The sequence below is a fragment of the Erinaceus europaeus genome, chromosome 16, assembly GCF_950295315.1.
Source record: "Erinaceus europaeus chromosome 16, mEriEur2.1, whole genome shotgun sequence".
Classification (NCBI taxonomy): Eukaryota; Metazoa; Chordata; class Mammalia; order Eulipotyphla; family Erinaceidae; genus Erinaceus; species Erinaceus europaeus.
Genome location: NC_080177.1, coordinates 37896015 through 37914738, shown reverse-complemented (window position 1 = coordinate 37914738; position 18724 = coordinate 37896015).

Genomic DNA, 18724 nt, shown 5'->3' with positions numbered 1-18724 from the left:
GCTCCCAACAACAGTACAGCACCATATGACTCCAGTTTGGAAGCCACCATAAGCAGGATATACAGCTGTATCTGCTACAACCACCATCACGTACTAGAATCCACATCCACAAATGACTAACCCAGCACACAAAACTATGACCAGACACATGGAGGTTAAATGTGCTCAATTGTGTTTGCCAGCAAAGTACAGAAAGGAAGGCCATTTCTCCTTGCTGTTTTCCTAATCCTTTGTGGTGGTCCTGAATGGCTGAAAACAAGCTCACATCTGCAACCTTAACTGTAAGGGTGTCTGGGAAATATGATTTTTTTTAAAAAATATATTTTATTTTATTTATTCCCTTTTGTTGCCCTTGTTGTTTTATTGTTGTAGTTATTATTGTTGTTGTCGTTGTTGGATAGGACAGAGAGAAATGGAGAGAGGAGGGGAAGACAGAGAGGAGGAGAGAAAGATAGACACCTGCAGACCTGCTTCACCGCCTGTGAAGCGACTCCCCTGCAGGTGGGGACCCGGGGTTAGAACCGGGATCCTTATGCCGGTCCTTGTGCTTTGCGCTACCTGCGCTTAACCCGCTGTGCTACAGCCCGACTCCTGGGAAATATGATTTTTTAAGGGTCAATTAATTTATGAGAAAAAGAATAAGAGGGAGAGAATATCAGAATCACTTTGGCACATGCATTGCCAGCATCGAACTCAGGACTACATGCTTGAGAGTTCACTGCTTTATCCATATGCCACCTCTTGAGCCACATAATTACAATTTTCATTTCCCACCTTCTGCAAAAGATATCCTAGAAAGTGGTTGGAGCAAATGTGTATTGCTTTGTCTGCTACTTTGCCTGCTACTCCAAACAATTGTAGAAATGAGAACATCTGCACTATTCCAGCCTTTAGGTCCACGATTGGTCAACAATTTGATTGGCTTTGTATGTTAACTCTCTTTCCAACCACCAGGTTCCAGATGCTAGCATGATGCCAACCAGACTTCCCTGGACAGACAAACCCACCAATGTGTCCTGGAGTTCTGCTTCCCCAGAGCCCTTCCCCACTAGGGAAAGAGAGAGGCAGGTTGGGAGTATGGATCGACCTGTCAATGCCCATATTCATTGGGGAAGCAATTACAGAAGCCAGACCTTCCACCTTCTGCACCCCATAATAACCCTGGGTCCATACTGCCAGAGGGATAAAGAATAGGAAAGCTATCAGGGGAGGGGATGGGATACGGAGGTCTGGTGGTGGGAATTGTGTGAAGTTGTACCCTTATTATCCTATGGTGTAGTCAATGTTTCCTTTTTATAAATAAAAAAAAATTTTAAAAAAGAAATGAGAACATACATTTGAGGGGGTTTGGGAGGGCTTATTTATGAACTATATAAGAACAAACTATTTCTTTTGAACAAAAAGAAATGTAGGCCAGGTGGTAGCACAGTGGGTTAAGCACACAAGGTGCAAAGTGCAAGGACTGGCACAAGGATCCCAGTTCGAGCCCCAGCTCCCCACCTGCAAGGGGAGATAGCTTCACAAGTGGTGAATCAGGTCTGCGGGTGTCTATCTTTCTCTCCTCCACTTTGTCTTCCCTCTTCTCTTGATTTCTTTCTGTCCTGTCAAAAAATATATATATGTATTTAGAGGACTGGGTGGTGGTGGTGCACCTGGTTGAACGCACATTGCTGTGCTCAAGGACAGGGTTCTAGCCCCCCACTCTCCACCTGCAGGGGGTGAAGCAGGTCTACAGATATCTATCTTTCTCTTTCTCTCTCTATCTACCCCTCTCCTCTCAATTTCTCTTTGTTCTATCAAATAAAATATAAAAGAGAGGAAAAAATGGCCACCTGAAATGGTGGATTTGTAGTGCTGGGATCCAGTCCCAGTGATAACTAATGGCAATTAAAAAAAAAAAAATGCACTCACAAATGGACAAATTAGTAATGCAGGACTTTCCTAACAGGAGTTTATATATGCTGAAGATGACACTAAATAAAAGGAGAGGAGGATTATCTTATTTTCTCTTGCTCAGCAATAGAGGACGTAGCACTTCCTCTTATGATGTATTGTTGCCTATGTGATATCTAGAACATGGTAGTCAGTACATGTTTAGAGCACTGATCAGAAGAGCAAAAGGCAGCTGACTTTACCTGCTAATGACATAGAAGCTAGTGGGAACTCCTTTGCTATGAAGACAAGAACTAAGGAAGGAAACTACTATATCAGTGGAATGAGTTAAAGGTGTGAAGAAATTGTCTACATCCATGCATGCACTGTTAGGCTCAACATACTTCTGAAATTTACTTCTGAATTTAAAATGATAGAAATGCAAAACAGGTTACAGTATGCAAGGACCCAGGTTCGAGTCCTGGTCCCTGCCTGCAGGGGGAAAGCTTCACGAGTGGTGAAGCAGTGCTGCAGGTGTCTCTCTGTCACTCTCCCTCTATATCCTCCCCTCCCCTCTTGATTTCTGTATGTCTCTATCCAAAAAATAAATAAATATTATAAAAAATATAAAAATAAAAGAAATGCAAAACCGAAGCCAGAATATATTCCACTTTTTTGCTGTCATTTGAGAAAGCAATACTTTTGGGATGCTGCTGGAAAGCAGAGTAGGAAGCATGTCCCAAATGTTAAGGCCAGAATAATATTGTTCATCTTACAAGAAAAGAATTACATAATAAAACGTTCTGGGCCAGAATATAGCTCCATGGTCAGAGCACATGCTTGACATGTATGGGGCCCAGGGTTTAATCTCTAACAGCAAACAGACAAACATAGAGAGTGTGTGTGTTTGTGGGAACTCACAATCATAGGCCCAGAAGACTATAATACATACATTGTTCCATGGCTTTCAGAAGCTTGATCTCTATAAAGAAAGTATAACCTGTAGCCAAGTGACAGAAATTTTGGAAGAGACAGGGTGAGTTGGAGCAGAAAGACACAGTGGAGATTATCCAGCAGGGAGTCCTCACAAAGACTCATGCAGTTTACAATAGAAAGTCAGAATTCCAGCTGAGAGCCACTGCATGAGACAGGTAGCTGAGTCCCAGTGGTGGCCACACAGAATATGGTTCCCTGGTGTCACCAGTGTCAAGTTCAATCACATTGAGTAGAGTCACCTGCTCTCAAGCTTTGAGTTGCCTATGACCTTCAGCATAGATATCAACTGTTTTCATCTTTTCATTTACTTACTTATTCAGCAGGTTAGTTTAAGTATCTGTTGTGGTAGGTCATATGAAAGAAGTAGTATAGTACATTAGGGAATATATAGTTTTATGAGGGCCAGAGAAGAGGCAATTACATTTTTCATATACTTGAAACATGATTGACATACATTAGTTTCAGGTGTACAAGATAATGATTTGATATTTCTATATACTGTGACATGAGTACAATTATTCTAGTTAACAGTCACCACCACCTATACTGTCATGACCCTTTTTCTTGTGATAAGAACTCCTAAGATCCATGATCTTAGTAACTTCCAGGTACACAGTACAGTATAAATATAGCCACTTGCTATACATTAAATCCCATGGGTTACTTACTTTACACTTGCAAGCGTGATTCCCTTTTGACTGCTTTACCTTTGTCACCCATCCCTTCTCTGTCACCTCTACTGCTACCACTCTGTTCTCTGTATCTCTAAACTTGGTAATTTATTTATTTTTAAGATAAAGCTGGAAAGATGCTTAACTGCTTCATTATTTAGCTAAAGTTCCCTTACTCAAGGTCAGCTTTCCATAAATTTATCCCAAATTCATTCCATAAATTTAGCCTTCTTCTTTTTCAGCCATCTTTTTGTTGGTGAAACAGACTGGAGGTGGTGTCTTAACTGGTAAACTGTTGGACTATTACCAGCCACTTAATCTCTCCCTAGGCTCCTCTCTGTCCACGAGCCACACGTGTTTGCACTCACTGGTGGCTTGGTGGGTTCCTGAAGTCATTCTAGTCCTGTCTTGTTTCGGTCCCAGGTGGTCTCCTTTGGTATTCCTAGTTGACCACAGCCTTCTTCTTTTTCTACATTTATTTTATTTTGTTTATTTTTTAAGTTTATTTCCCACTAGGGTTAACTCAGGGGCTTGGTGCCTGCATGGGGGGAATATATCAATTCTTTTTCCACCCTCTTTTGTTTTTTCTTTCTTTATTTTTTAATAGAGACAGAGAAACTGAGAGAGCGAGAAGAAGAGAGAGAAAAAGAGACATCTGCAGCACTGCTTCACTGATCATGAAGCTTTCCTCTTCCACATGGGGACTGGAGGCTTGAACCTAGGTCCTTTAGCATGAAAACGTGTGCTGTACCAGGTGTGCCACCACCAAACTCTAATACATCTGAATTCTTTTAACTGGATGCCACTCAAGTTTTTATATCTCTTTAAAGTTTGATTATGGAGTAACATAATCATAGTGACTTGAATTATGAAGGTCTTACTTATATACTTACTGAACAAATGTTTCCTTTTCTTTGTCCACTTGTCAACCAATAAATACAGTATGAAATTGTCCCCATAACAGGAGCTGATAGTGGACATCTAGTAGAGTCCTGTCCCTAAGAGTTTCTAATTGAATTCTAGAGTTACTGGCTTTTTCTTTTTCTAAAGTACTGCTCAACTCTAACTTGTGCATGCAGGAAATGCTATGAATGTTCTGACCATCATAGTATGTAGAAGGGCACTATCTCAGATTTACAGAGGTTGAAGTTTTCTATAGGAAGGTAGGATCAGGATGATCAAAGGTTAACTAAGTCACAGAGAAAGAAAGCTGTTTCAGGTTGAAAGACCAGCCTGGTTATTAAAGTCATGGAGGTTTTAAAGATGGTACATGTTTGGGGAATAAGTAGGTCTGCATGTCTCATAAACAGGAGTGAGGGCTGCAGTTATAAGGAGACAGCATGGTATGGTTTGGTGAAGACCATCCACTGAAAGACCTGTGAGGCAGAGAAGGCCCCTCTTTTATGATGTGGTATTTAGTCTTCCAGAAAATATCAGTTACTAAACATGCAATGAAAGTTTCATTCCATCCTACAGCGGCTTTCCTCAGCCTAGAACTAGAAAGGCTATTGTTAAGATGACTTAGTACTTCCCTACTTCTAGACAGACCCTAGATTCTCTGTTCTAACCTCCAGAATGTTGAACAGTAATTCTACCTTGCTGGGGTAGGGTGACATCAATACCTGCAAGGTTCTCTTCCTCCATCTTGCCTAATTTTTTATAGATACCATTCATATGTGCCTAAGTTAGCTTGGCAGAAAAAAATCCACATAATCCCTTGGAAAACTTTAGTGGATTTAAAGGCTGATGGTAATTGGCAGTTCCCATCACCGGCCACCTCTCAACATCATTCTGTGTGCAGATGAAATCTGATCAAACCAGAAAAAGAAAACTTCAGCATCACAATGTTCTTCCATTTGCTACATCAGTCCGATAATGTTGCCCTTTCTTTCACAGCACTGAGGAGTGCAGGATGCTTATTCACTGCTCTCAGAGCCTTCATCCTTGTCCTGTCTTGTTAGGACACTGCCACCTTCCTTCTCATCTGCTGACCAGAAGCACCATCCGACAATTTCATGCTTTCCCCTTAAGGGACACTCCATTCAACATTTAAAGGCTACAGCCTTATTTCTTTGCCTTTGGACAGTGGGAGAAAGCTTCCCACACAGTTCTTGACCTACACATTCAGAAGGAAATGTATGTTTTTGATTGCAAGTTGAGATGCTTCAAGGGCAAGTCAATGAACCACAAAAAGCCATTCTTTATTAATACTTGGCCAACATGTTTTTACATTTTAGTGTCATAATTTGTCTGCTTTCTTGAGATGATTGAGCATTCTCAATGGTAAGTAGGCCTGACCACTGCAGCTGAAGTTTGTTTGTTTGTTTGTTTTTTGGCAAAGATTATTGCTGGGGCTCAGTACTTCTTCTTCTTTTTCTGAGAAGAAGTACTGACACTACAAATTCACCATTCTTGGCAGCATTTTTTTTTTCCTTCTTCCCAATTTTTATTAGCTAGGATAGACAGAAATTGAGAGAACGGGGATATAGAGGGAGAGAAAGACATCTGCAGACCTGCTTCACCACTTGTGAAGCAGACCCCCTGCATGTGGGGAGCAAGGGGCTTAAACTCAGGTCCTTGCTCTTGGTAATATGTGCACTTAACTGGGTGCACGACTTGACCCCAAGTATTTATGTCTTGAGGAGCCTTCTTCCAGGAGCATAACCCTAGGTGAGGAACTAGCATGTGGCATGAAGTCAAGAATATGAACTCTGAGGAGACTTGAGGTTCTTATTTACCCACACTGGACCGGTTACTTAAGCTTTCTGAGCTTCGATTTCTTCAATCTGTAAATTGTGGGCAATAATATGTACTACATATGAGGTTTCAGATGATTAAATGGTGGAATTAATATAAACTTGTCTGGGGTGTGAGAAGGGTGCAGGTTGGAACATGACGGCAGAGGAGGACCTAGTGGGGGTTGAATTATTATGTGGAAAACTGAGAAATGTTATGCATGTACAAACTATTGTATTTTACTGTTGACTGTAAACCACTAATCCCCCAATAAAGAAATTAAATAAATAAGTCCCGTCAAGAGTGATCATTCAAAGTCTTTTGCTGTTATAATCCTTACATCCCTGAGTCAGACAATAGTCTGTCTATTTCTTACTCCTATACTTTATTTATTTATTTTGCCACCAGGGTTATTGATTGGGTCTCAATAGTCAATAACTGGGTACATGCACAATGACTCCACTCACACCCTTTCCCCCTTCCATCCTCCTTTCTTTTATTTTTTTCTTCCTTTCTTTCTTCCTCATTTCTTCTTCCCTTCTTTCCCTTTATTTTCTCCTTCTTTCTCTCTCTCTCTCTCGTATAGAAGTGGAAGACATAAAGGAGAGGCACCTGAGGCACTTCACCACTCATGAAGGTTTCTCCCCTTCAGGTGGGAACTGGGGCGTTGAACCCTCATCCTCCTGCGTGGTAACACCTGTGTGCCGAGGGGTGCAGCACCACCTGACCACCACAACCCTATCAAGTCTTTCCTATTCTGACTCAACCTCTGATTCTGCATGGCATGTGGGTTCAGGTGTTTGTCATTCCCGTATTTGCCTGTTCACTTTCTACCCAGGTCACTACTGCTACTGCCACAGTGACAATATGTCCACAGACCAGATTGTAAAACCTATATAACCCCCACTACAAAAAAAGCTACCCTCCCATGGGCAGACTAGCCAGTGGCAAATAGGGGTGAAAGGGAACTCAAAATGTCCATTCTCCTTTTCTCATTCTGGAAGACTCTCTTAAGACTCCTGCACTTCATACTGTGTCTCTGAAGATTTTTTAATTTAATTTTTAATGTTTATTTTTTATTTAATTTTTTATTTATAAAAAGGAAACATTGACTAAACCATAGGATAAGAGGGATACAGCTTCACACAATTCCCACCACCAGACCTCCATATCCCATCTCCTCCCCTGATAGCTTTCCTATTCTTTAACCCTCTGGGAGTATGGACCCAAGGTCATTGTGGGTTGCAGAAGGTAGAAGGTCTGGCTTCTGTAATTGCTTCCCCAATGAACATGGGCGTTGACAGGTTGATCCATACTCCCAGCCTGTCTTTCTCTTTCCCTAGTGGGAAGGGGTCTGGGGAAGAAGAGCTCCAGGACACATTAGTGGGATTGTCCGTCCAGGGAAGTCTGGTTGGCATCATGCTAGCATCTGGAACCTGGTGGTTGAAAAGAGAGTTAACATACAAAGCCAAGCAAATTGTTGACCAATCATGGACCTAAAGGCTAGAATAGTGTAGATGAAGAGTTGGGGGGGGGCCCTCCGTTTTATAGATAGCTAGTAGGCATATTTTAGTTATATCCCAAAGGGCCTGTGGTGTTTTTTTTTTTTTGCCTGAGCCTGAAATATGACATGCAGGTGGATCCTAATTTGTCTGGGGAGGTGATGTCATGGCTGGCAGAAGGATCAGAAAGCTGCATCAGGGAAGAGAGTCGCTCCCAAATATGGGAAAGGTGTATAAATATTGTTGACTGTAACCCCCATTGATTTGATCTGATCTGGGGCCCAAATTCAGCTAATATTGTGAATATTAAACTAGATAAAATCATAGAAGGTGATGTATATTAGCCTCCTTCCCAAAAGCCTTTGCTTCTTCAAGAGCAGCTCTGAAAAACGGGAAAAGGGGATCTGGGAATAGAGAAAGTTGGATTCTAGCCTAGATTCCTTCCTCATCTTAGCATGAGAGATGTGAATTCTGTTTTTCACCATCCTTTGGGTTCATATCCAGATCATAGACAGGGTCGGAAATGCCTTAAAAAGGATACATACTTGGTAAATGTAAAGGAGCTTTATTTCTTTTTTTTTTTTACTTGGTCAGCAGAAATGTAAAGTGCAGTTGCTATGGGTCAAGTGCTAGACAGACAGACAAAATACAACTAACACAGTACTCCTCTACCACACTGAGGCTTTTGAGAATGCTGGACCCAGTATCTCCATTTATTCAAGGGGCTGGGGCATCTTTTCATCTCTTCTCTTTAGGACTGACCCTGCTGGATTTCAGTTGGGTTTTCGGGCAGACCAGCATCAGCCTGTAATGAGCTTCCCACTGGCTGCTTTCTGGAAGGTCTGGTTTACCAGCAGGTGGTAGGAATTCCTTTTATTTCATTGAATACCAATGCAGCCATCTTCCAGTTGAGCAAAGCCCCAAATTTTTGGACTTCTGTGGATTGAACTTGGGACCTCGAAGCCCCAGGCATGAGTCTTTTGCATAACCATTATGCTGTCTCTTCCGCCCCAAATTAGCTTAATTTTTATATCTAAATTGTGCTTTTAGAGTTATATTGAAAAAGTTCATCACCCAGTCCAAAGTGACCTAGCTTTTCTCTTATGTAACCTTGTAAAAAATTTATATCGATACTTTTGCATTTCACATTTAGGTCAATGAATCAGAGTTAATTTTCACAAATGGTGTGAAACTGTATTGAAATTATTATTTTTTTTTTTACATGAGGATTGTGGCAGCTGTTTCAACACCATTGGTTGAAAAAGACTATTTTCTCTGTTGAATCGTTTGTGGGTTTTTTTTTTTGTCAACTATCAATTGACTATAGTTGCATGACTATATTGTTGTATCTATTCTATCCTTTGATTTTTCTGTGTTTTTTTTTCAGTAATATTACACTTTTCCAGTTTACTACAACTTTGTGGTAAGTCTTAAAATCAAGTAGCATCAGCCCTCCAACTTCATTCTTCTTCAATATTATATTGGCCCTTTGATTCTCTGCTTTTTCATATAAACTTTCTGTTCAGTTCTGGGAATTTATTTATTTTTATGGGGAGAGGGGATTAAGGGCTTACAGTAAATACAGTTATTGATAAATGGGTAAAATTTCTAAATTTTCTCTCTCTCTCTCTCTCTCTTGTCTCCAAGGCTATTACTGGGACTTGCACTATGAATCCAATACTCCTGGATGCCTTTTTTAAAAAAAATTTATTGGATAAGACAGAGAGAAATTGAGAGAGGAAGGGAGGACAGAGAGGGGGAAAGAAATATAGACACCTGCAGAACTGCTTCACTATTTGTGAAGCAACCCCCCTGTAGGTAGGAAGCCAGGGGGTTCAAACTGGGACCCTTGGCACAGGTCCTTGTGCTTCATACTGTGTACACTTAACCTGGTATGCTACTACCCGCCCTCCCTTTTTTTTTTAATTTAGTCATTTATTGACTAGAGATGGAAGGAAACAGATGGATAGGGGAGATAGAGAGGGAGAGGGAGACATCTGCAGTATGGCTTCAGTGCTTATGAAGCTTCTCCCCTGGTGTCTGGGGATTTTTTATTGTAATTGCATGAAATCTATAAATCAAGTTAGAAAGAAGTGGTATCTTAACAATATTAGATTTTATCCATGAGTAAGGTATAGCTCTCCATTAATTTAGGTTTCCTTTAATTTCTTTCACCAGTTCTTTTTAAATTTTTCTTCTTATGAATTTTGTGCATATTCATTAAATATAAACTTAAGTATTACCTTTTAAACTAAAGACAGCCAGCTTGCTATCTTGCCACCCCTCTGAAGATGCCAAGTTCCTTCTTAGATCCAGGTTAGATCAAGCCTCAAGAGTAAGATATTTGCTATTTATTCATTATTCTATCCTCCCATCTAGAACATGACATTTTAGTAGGGACTAAGAAATATCTAGTGTATCAATGAATGGATGAAATGCCAAGAGCTAAAATTTATATCATATTTGTTTAATCATGCCCCACTTCACATTATTCTTAAAGAAGTAAGTCAGGTGGAGAAAGACAAACACTATCCAACTTCACTCATGTTACATAGAGAAAATGAACTAATGGATGAATTAAACAAAGCAAAAACAAACTTCTAGACTCTTAAGACCAACTAGTGGTGACCAGAAAGGTAAGGGAAACAGAAAGGTAAACATATGAATCAGGTAAAAGAACAACAATTGTATGGTGAATGACAGAATTGGGCTTTTACTGGGGGGACTTAATGTAGTTATTTTTTAATTATCTGCACCTGAAATCTATATCCTATTGAAATATAGCTTCAATTAAAAATTAACTACATTTTTCCTGCAGAGTTGAAGGTTTTGTGCATTCTGTTCAGATAGAGAGGCTGAGAGATAGACAGAGAGAGAGAGACCATAGCATTAGAACTTCTTTCAATGCCGTGGTACTCCATATGGTACCAGTGCTCAAACCTGGCCTGCACACATGCAAGGCACATACTCTGCAGGGCTAACTATCTCTCTGACCCCTTCTACCACACACACACACACACACACACACACACACACACACACACACACACCACCCCCCATTTTTATTGGATAATATAGAGAAATTGAGAGAGGAGAGAAATTGAGAGGGAGAAAAAAACCTACAGAACTGCTTCACCGCTGATGAAATAAATGTCCCCATGCCCTCTGTAGGGGACTTGAACTCAGGTCCTTGTGCATGGTAATATATACACCTAACTGAGTACACCAGTGCCTGCTTCTCCCCCTTTCCAAAAAAAAAATCTTTTAAAAGCTGCAGAAGGATCCTGGTTCGAGCTCTCCATCTGCAGTGGAGTTGCTTCATAGGGGGTGAAGCAGGTCTGTAGGTGTCTTTCTCTCCCTCTCTCTGTCTTCCCCTCCTCTCTCCATTTCTCTCCGTCCTATCCAACAATGACAACATCACTAACAACAACAATAATAACAACTACAACAACAATAAAATAACAAGGGCAACAAAAGGGAAAATAAATAAATAAATAAATAAGTAAAATACCTTTAAAAAGTTGTATTTATTGAGAGAGATAACCAGACCATTACTATGGCATATGTAGTGCTGGGGATCAAAATTAAGACCCTACTAATGTACCGCTTTACCAGTTTCAACAGCAGTAATGATAGCGATAATAATAACAACATTTAAACAGATATTTACCATTAAAGGCTAGCAAGATAGTTCACTTGGGTAATATGCACTTTGCCATGTATATAATCCAGGTTTGATTCCAGCTCCCACGATACTGAAGAAAGTGTCAGTGTCATGGTTACTTTCACTCTCTCTAAAAAATAAAAATAAATAACTAAAACCCCAAATTTTACCATTATTATGATACATGCCCTTGCCAGCTATTATAGCAAAAGAAAAAAATATGTATGTCAGTCTTACCTTTGTATTTGTTATATAAAAAGCTTGCCAAAGACCAGTATGATGTTTTCAGAGTTCTGATACAGTATCTCCAAAAAGAAACTTAATGCCAGAAGAAAGGCATATCTCTCATGGAGCACTGTACTGCTTCCTTTTAGTTGGTGGTATGAACTGCCTAGCTAGGTGTCCTTTTTTGCCCTGGCTGCCAGGAAGCTCAGAGCATAATGTGATGCTAAATCACAATAATTCTATTACACTTCATAGTCAATGCTTACTTCTTCCTCATTTCCTTGGCTTTGCTTTTCTAATTTTAGTTGAATGGCCTTATTGTGTTTGCCTTTATTCTAAGTTGCTTCGAATCCTTTTCAGAAAGAGGTGCATATAAAAAAAATGTAACAGCTCAATTCTAAAAAGCCATGCAGAGCTTGAGTTGGCACCATTTGCTCTTTGTAATAGCTTGGGAGGGCCCCCAAAGTAGCCTGGTGCTTTATCTTTACAAACACATGTCAGCCAGAGCAGCAGTGCTCACCGGAGATCTCGGGAGACAAGGGCAAAAATCACCCGTCATTTTCTCCTGAATGGGTGTCTGGAGGACCATTCAGGCTCCTAGTGGCTGGATTTGGTGGGGCGGATTAACGTGGAGAGCCCTTGGAAAATCAGCCTCACCCCTGCCTGCACCGGCTATTGTTCAAGAGGTGAGTGTTCTCTCTAGTTTGGAAGATAGAATCTCCTGCCTGGCCCTAACCTGGCTGGCTTTGTACGAAGGGTCCTGTGCCCTTTCCCCTGATTCTGGGTCACAGGCCTCTCTAGCCAGACCTCCATGCCAACTGGCAGAGGGTGCTCTTGTATTGCAGATCTGACTCCCTCCCCATGATGCTTTTCCTTTGAAGCCAGCAGCTTCCACTGATTGGGGACCCCGTAACCCTCTCACTAGGGGTAAATTGTTATTTTCTTTCAAAGGTTGGCTAGGCTGTGCCCCTAAACCAATGCCCAAAGACCTTATTTCTGTTCATGCTTGTATGTTCTTCTCTGCACCCCAATTTCCCTGCAAGTAGAGCAGAATTCGACCAAATATGGGAGAGCATAGTCTGGGAGAGGAGAAAGGGGGCGGGGGCTGGCCTTTCTGAGCTCTGCAATAATAGCTCCTGTGATTTAATTGGAAACTCAGTAAATCTGCTAAAACATTTAGTGGTTTAAATTCTTTTCCTGTTCTGCAGAGAAATAAAGCCTTCTGGTTTACCCTGTGTCTTTCAACAACTTTAATTTCAGTTGTAGATTATGGATGGAAGTAGCATTTCCACTCGATTGCATACTGGGCCTTAAGAAGACAAAAACTTTCATTGTTTGCAGCCCTCAGATTTTTTTTTTATTATTCAGACATTAAGCTGTAGGTGGCATTCTTTATACCTGACATCAGAGCACTTTTGCCAGGCGTTTAGTTGACAGGATTTACTGCAAACCCATCCTAGGTGTGTGTGTGTGTGTGTGTGAAGGTGTGCTTCTCTACAACAAGAAAATATGCTGTTCAGGTGGGCAGACAGCGCTCACAGACTGTTCAACTCGATCGGGTAACTGCTGCTTTTCAAACTGTGTAATTAAAGATGCTTAGTGTTCTTCCAAGGAAATTAATTAGTAGAGAAAAGCTGTTTTGTTTACAGTCTCTATCATCAACATAATCAAAAGCCAGCCTTGATATTGGTGGCAAATTGGGCTGAATTCTCCGAAGCCAAGAATGCTTCATGCAGAGCTTTTCGTCATTCTAGGGGTTTGTTCCATCTGTGCATTAACTTGCCATGGGGTAAAGGGAGGGGAGAGGCTGTGATTGTGGCTGGCATATAGGAAAGATGCTTTTTCATTGCTACAACACCTGCAACCCCATGTGCATCTGCCATCACAGTCGCCCACCTGTATGAGGTGCATCGATACGTGTTCAGGTTTACCTGTCTGTATGGTGATTATGTTTTCAGACCCAGACCACTGCCCTCTGGAAAGTCTTAGGAATCACCTGGTACTGTGTCACAGATGCTGTGACTGTAGTGGCCTGGTGGCACCAGAAATGCCTCGAGTGCCTCATAATAATTACGTATTTCTTGGTCTCACCTAGACCTATTGAACAAGAACCTCCTGGGATAGCAATCAGCTGTGTTATTAACTCACTACACAAGTGGGTTTGACAGGCAGCCAGGTTTGGAATGCAGAACTACTGATATATACCATTTGGTGACCTTTTGGTGAAAGGACCTGCCTTGGGTCAGAAAAAGTTCCTTTCATACACAGTACACCTGTGGCTTCTGAATATAGACTGAAGCTGCCAGGAGTTAGGGTCACTCTGCAAAATCCAGACAAACCCTCACCTGAAGAACAATGTAATACAACACAATAAATTTAGCAATCGGGGGGGGGGGCATTCTTTATGCTCAGAGGGACTGCAAGGCAGCTACTGGTCTCATTATTGGGACTTCCCATGAATCAGTCCCATCTCATGGTGCCAGAAAATATTAGAGAAGGCCGGGAGACTTAAGGATAGGAGCCATATTTGTCTTATGATCATCCAATTTATGAGAAGCAGTTTTTAGTGGGATCTGGGTTTTACAGTCCTGATTTTATCCAATTATGTTCAGACAAACCTCCACATCTTAATTGTTTTTTGGTCAGGACAAAACACAAAGGCTTTTTAGTTGCCTTTACCCACCCATCTCTCTAATTGGTGCCCACCATTTCCTCTGAATAGGATAGACAATGTGGTGGCCCTAACCTTTTGCTTTGCTTTGGTTTCTTTTCCTTTTCCTTTTCCTTTTCTTTCTTTCTTTAACTTTTTTTTTTTTTTTTTTTTTGCCACCAGGGTCATTGCTGGGGCTCTGTGCTAGCACTATGAATCACTGCTTCCGGCAGCCATTTTTTTTTTCTTTGTATTTTTATTTGATAGGACAGAGAGAAATTGAGAGGGGGAGGGGAAGTAAAGGGGGAAATATAGGAGTCTGGCAGTAGCACAGAGGGTTAAGCGCATGTGACGCTAAGCACAAGGACTGCCTTAAGAGTCCTGGTTCGAGCCCCCGGTTTCCCACCTGCCAGGGAGTCCCTTCACAGGCAGTGAAGCAGATCTGAGGTGTCTTTCTCTCCCACTCTCCGTCTTCTCCTCCTCTCTCCATTTCTCTTGGTTCTATCTAACAATGACGACATCAATAACAACAATAATATTTACAACAATAAAAAGCAACAAGAGCAACAAAAGGGAAAATAAATAAATATAAAAAATATTTTTTTTAAAAGAGGAAGAAATATGAATACCTGCAGACCTGCTCCACTGCTCATGAAGTGCTCCCACTGCAGGTGAGGAGTGGGAGCTCAAACCCAGGTCCTTCAGCATGATAATGTGTGTGCTCAACCAGAGAGTCTACCATCTGTCCTTGCTTTGGTTTCATTGTTAGTGAAAAGTTTATATTATAAATTTATACCCATGTGTCATTTGAGAAAGAATTATTTTAAACAGAGATGTCCAAGGAGGAGAATGAAAGCATTTGGACTTCAGTTTCTATTAATGGTGCCAGGCATCTCATTTTCCAGATGTGAACACAAGGTGAGGTGACATCTGAGACAGACCGAGAATAGTTGTCTCTGACCTCTTTGTTCAATGCTCTTTCCACCCACTCCCTCTCTTTTTATTATTTTTTTACTTTTTTATTTTTATTATCTTCATTTATTGGATAGAGACAGCTGGAAAGCAAGAGGGAGGGAGGTGACAGAGAAGGGAGAGAGACAGACATCTGCAACACTGCTTCACCACTGGCAAAGCTTTCTCCTTATAGGTGGGGACTGGGGGCTCAAACTTGGGTCCTTGAGAATTGCAACATGTATGCTCAGCCAGGTGCACCACTACCGCACCCCCCATCTTGTTTTGAAAAAATCTCCTCCCCATCTTCTACAACTCTGGGGCTACCAGGAAAAAAAAATGTTTTTGATGTTGTCAACAGGAGTTTAATAGTCCATTTCTCATGCATCAGTGAAGGTGACCAGCACACTTGTCTAGAAACCTGAAGCCGTACCTCAAAGTCAAGTGCTCCCCATGACAGGAAACAACCTCTTCCACCCTTCTGCCCTTTATACCCAACTACTTCTTCCTTCCTTCTCTCCTCCCACCTCCTCTCCCTCCTTTCCTTTCTTTATAATTTATACCTATTTTTTAAACCCTTTGTATTTTTAATTGATTTGATAGGGCAGAGAGAAATTGAGAGAGCAGGGGAAGATAGAGAAGGAGAGAGAAAGAGAGACACCTGCAGCACTGCTTCACCACTTGTGAAGGTTCCCCCCTGCAGATGAGGACTGGGGATTTGAACCTGGCCCTTCTGCATTGTAACATGTGTACTCTACTGGGTGACCTACCATCAGGTCCCTTTTATATCTATTTTTCAAACCATTATTTACTTGTGATTAATAGGTATGCCATCTGTTTCTTACCATAAGACTTCTCTTTTTCTGAACCAGGTTTCCAGAGTTCCCAGATTCTCAACAAGGGAAGCTGAACTGTGCATGTTCTATAACTGTTGATTGATAGATTTCCTAAACAGAGCAACCTCAACCCAACTGGAAAGCCATGGAAGTGTAGCTATCAAGGCAGGTGGTGTCATAATCCTCTAGCAGTGCCCTTTGTGCTATTATAGGAGTTCTCCTAGAAGTCTTCATTTTATTCTAATGTTCCTGGGTTTCAAACCTAGCCATAAGTATCATATCTCTCTACAACGTAGATTCTGGTTGTGGCACTGGAGAAAAGATAAAGGAGAGAATGAAATCCTGATTCCCAGGTAGCAGGGGAGGGGAGAAGGGAACCCAGGCATACTGGTAATAGTAGGCAGCTTTCAGCGCTACAAAGTGAAGGTTCTTGTTGTGTTTGGATTGGTTTAACAGACCCACTGACACTCAGCCCAGTTCCCAGTACTCACAGGTTCATAGTATAACAACAAGTAATTGTCATGGATTAAGCATCAGTCATGTGCCAGGCACCAGGCTAGGTCCTTAATTATCTCATCTGATCACCTCTAGCAAAAAACACTATTAACATCTCCACTTGTTGATAAAGAAATTGAAACTCAGAGAAGGACTCCAAGTCTACAGCCAGTTGCCAACAGTGAGCTTTCCAAGCCAGGTTGATATGATAATAAAATCTGACCATTATAAATATAAATACAAACCTTGTATCGATTTTTGGTCTGAGACAGAGCAAGTTCATTAAAATAAGGCCTGAATTCCCATCCTGCACCTCAGGCTGTCCACCTGTTGTGTCAGGTAGAACAGAGCTGGGTGTACGGGGTGGACTGGAGAGAGCACCATGTAGCCTGAAAATCTGACAAGTTCAGGCTCAGCTGGGACTAGGGGATCTGTTGCTCTGCCTTTGCTGATTTATTTATTTTATGTCTAATCCCATTTTCCCCTAGAAAAATGATCTCCACCTCTTCCGAAAGCCTTTGCCAGTAGTTCTGTTGACTGCAATAATGTATACTGACCACAGCAATTGATAAAGAAATAAAGGCTCCTGTCAGATCTTAAGGAGGAGGGGAGCTGAAGGGGACATTAATTAAAGAGGTAGACACAGCCAGCTGGGAAGTAATTCTCAAGGTGCCCAAGGTTCAGTGGTGGATTTGTTTTTCCTTTTACCATGTTAGAATTCATGTCAGAAGAGCCAGGTTCAGGGGGTGTCCATCGGAGACACCTCTTGCTTTTTTTTTTCTTTAGTCTAAACGAATGGCCCTTGTATTTGCTGTGCCTTTGCTGGAAAAGACCTTACTTTTAATTCTTTCTTTTTCTGTGGGCCCCTCTTTCACTCATTTCTTCCCAAATGTTTTAGCATCTGTTAATCCCAGTTGGAAACCGTAGCAGATAAAAGTCGTGTTCAGAGTAGATTGCTTCCAGAACAAATAATGGGCGGTAGATAATTCAGCATTTGGTTTCAGGAGGGTTTAGTGTGAGGGCTGCAGAGGAAGACACTTCTTCCTTATATGACATCCAGTAAAGCAAAAGCAAAGTAATTCCCAAGCTCAGATGGAACGCATGTAGATCAGGTTCATTTCCAGAACTGCCACTGCCTGCATTTAGGTGATATTAGAAGCCACCATGACAGCAAAGTAGTTTTATGCATAGCGGCTTAGCGAACACTCTGAGAACTAGTTTAGTGGAGCTATTAGGTTGAAAAATACAAAGTCACAAAGTTTTAATGAAACTAACTGTGGATCAACGTATCATAAAGAGCATCCAGGACGACTTAAAAGATCCAGGGGTGGAAATTAGAATGGATATTTGGGATTTATTTGGCAAAGCCCGTCTATTTTGACCTTTTCCCCCCGTTTCATATTAAGGTTACTGAAAGTGGGGTTTTGTTTGGCTGAAGCTGGAGGAGGACAGCAGCTATGGGGCTTCTATACTGATGCTGCCCCTGCAGTTTAGCTGCATTAATTGACTGATAAGGACCTGAGCATCAAATAGCAGAGAAAAAGGCCATCACAGATTTTCTTGCTTTATTTCTCTCTGCACTTCATTTACATCTTAAGCCATATTGGTGATCCAGATTTGAATAAAGCTACAGCTTAAGCAGTGATTAGATCTCAATAGCTTGGATTTTCTATGAAATTGCTGCATTTTTACTAGACGTATTTAAAAATACTGGTGAAAACTGACACTTTGGGTAACTTTATCATTTAGAATGAAGCTCTGGGTAGATAGGGGAAAAAAAAGAAAAAACTAGCTAAAATGCGGATATTAGTCACCAGGCCTTTGACTCAAGCAGTGTCAGGGGTTAGAATCAGACAAAAGCCAAGCTCAGCATGACTTGGGCAAGAAAGAATGTAGATAAGTTGACCCACCACCTTCCCCTAAGCCTACTGTCCCCCAAAATGTTAATTGAAGCAGTGATCCTGTAACCTGAAGAAAAATAAAGAAACCAAAAGGAATATATAATGTAACAAGGAGCTTTTTTTTTATTCTGAGTTTTTTTTTTTATTCTGAGGTGTTTTTTTTTTTAATTATGAAGCAATATTTTTAACTCTAAGGTTAACCTGCTAATCCTTAAGCTGGTGATA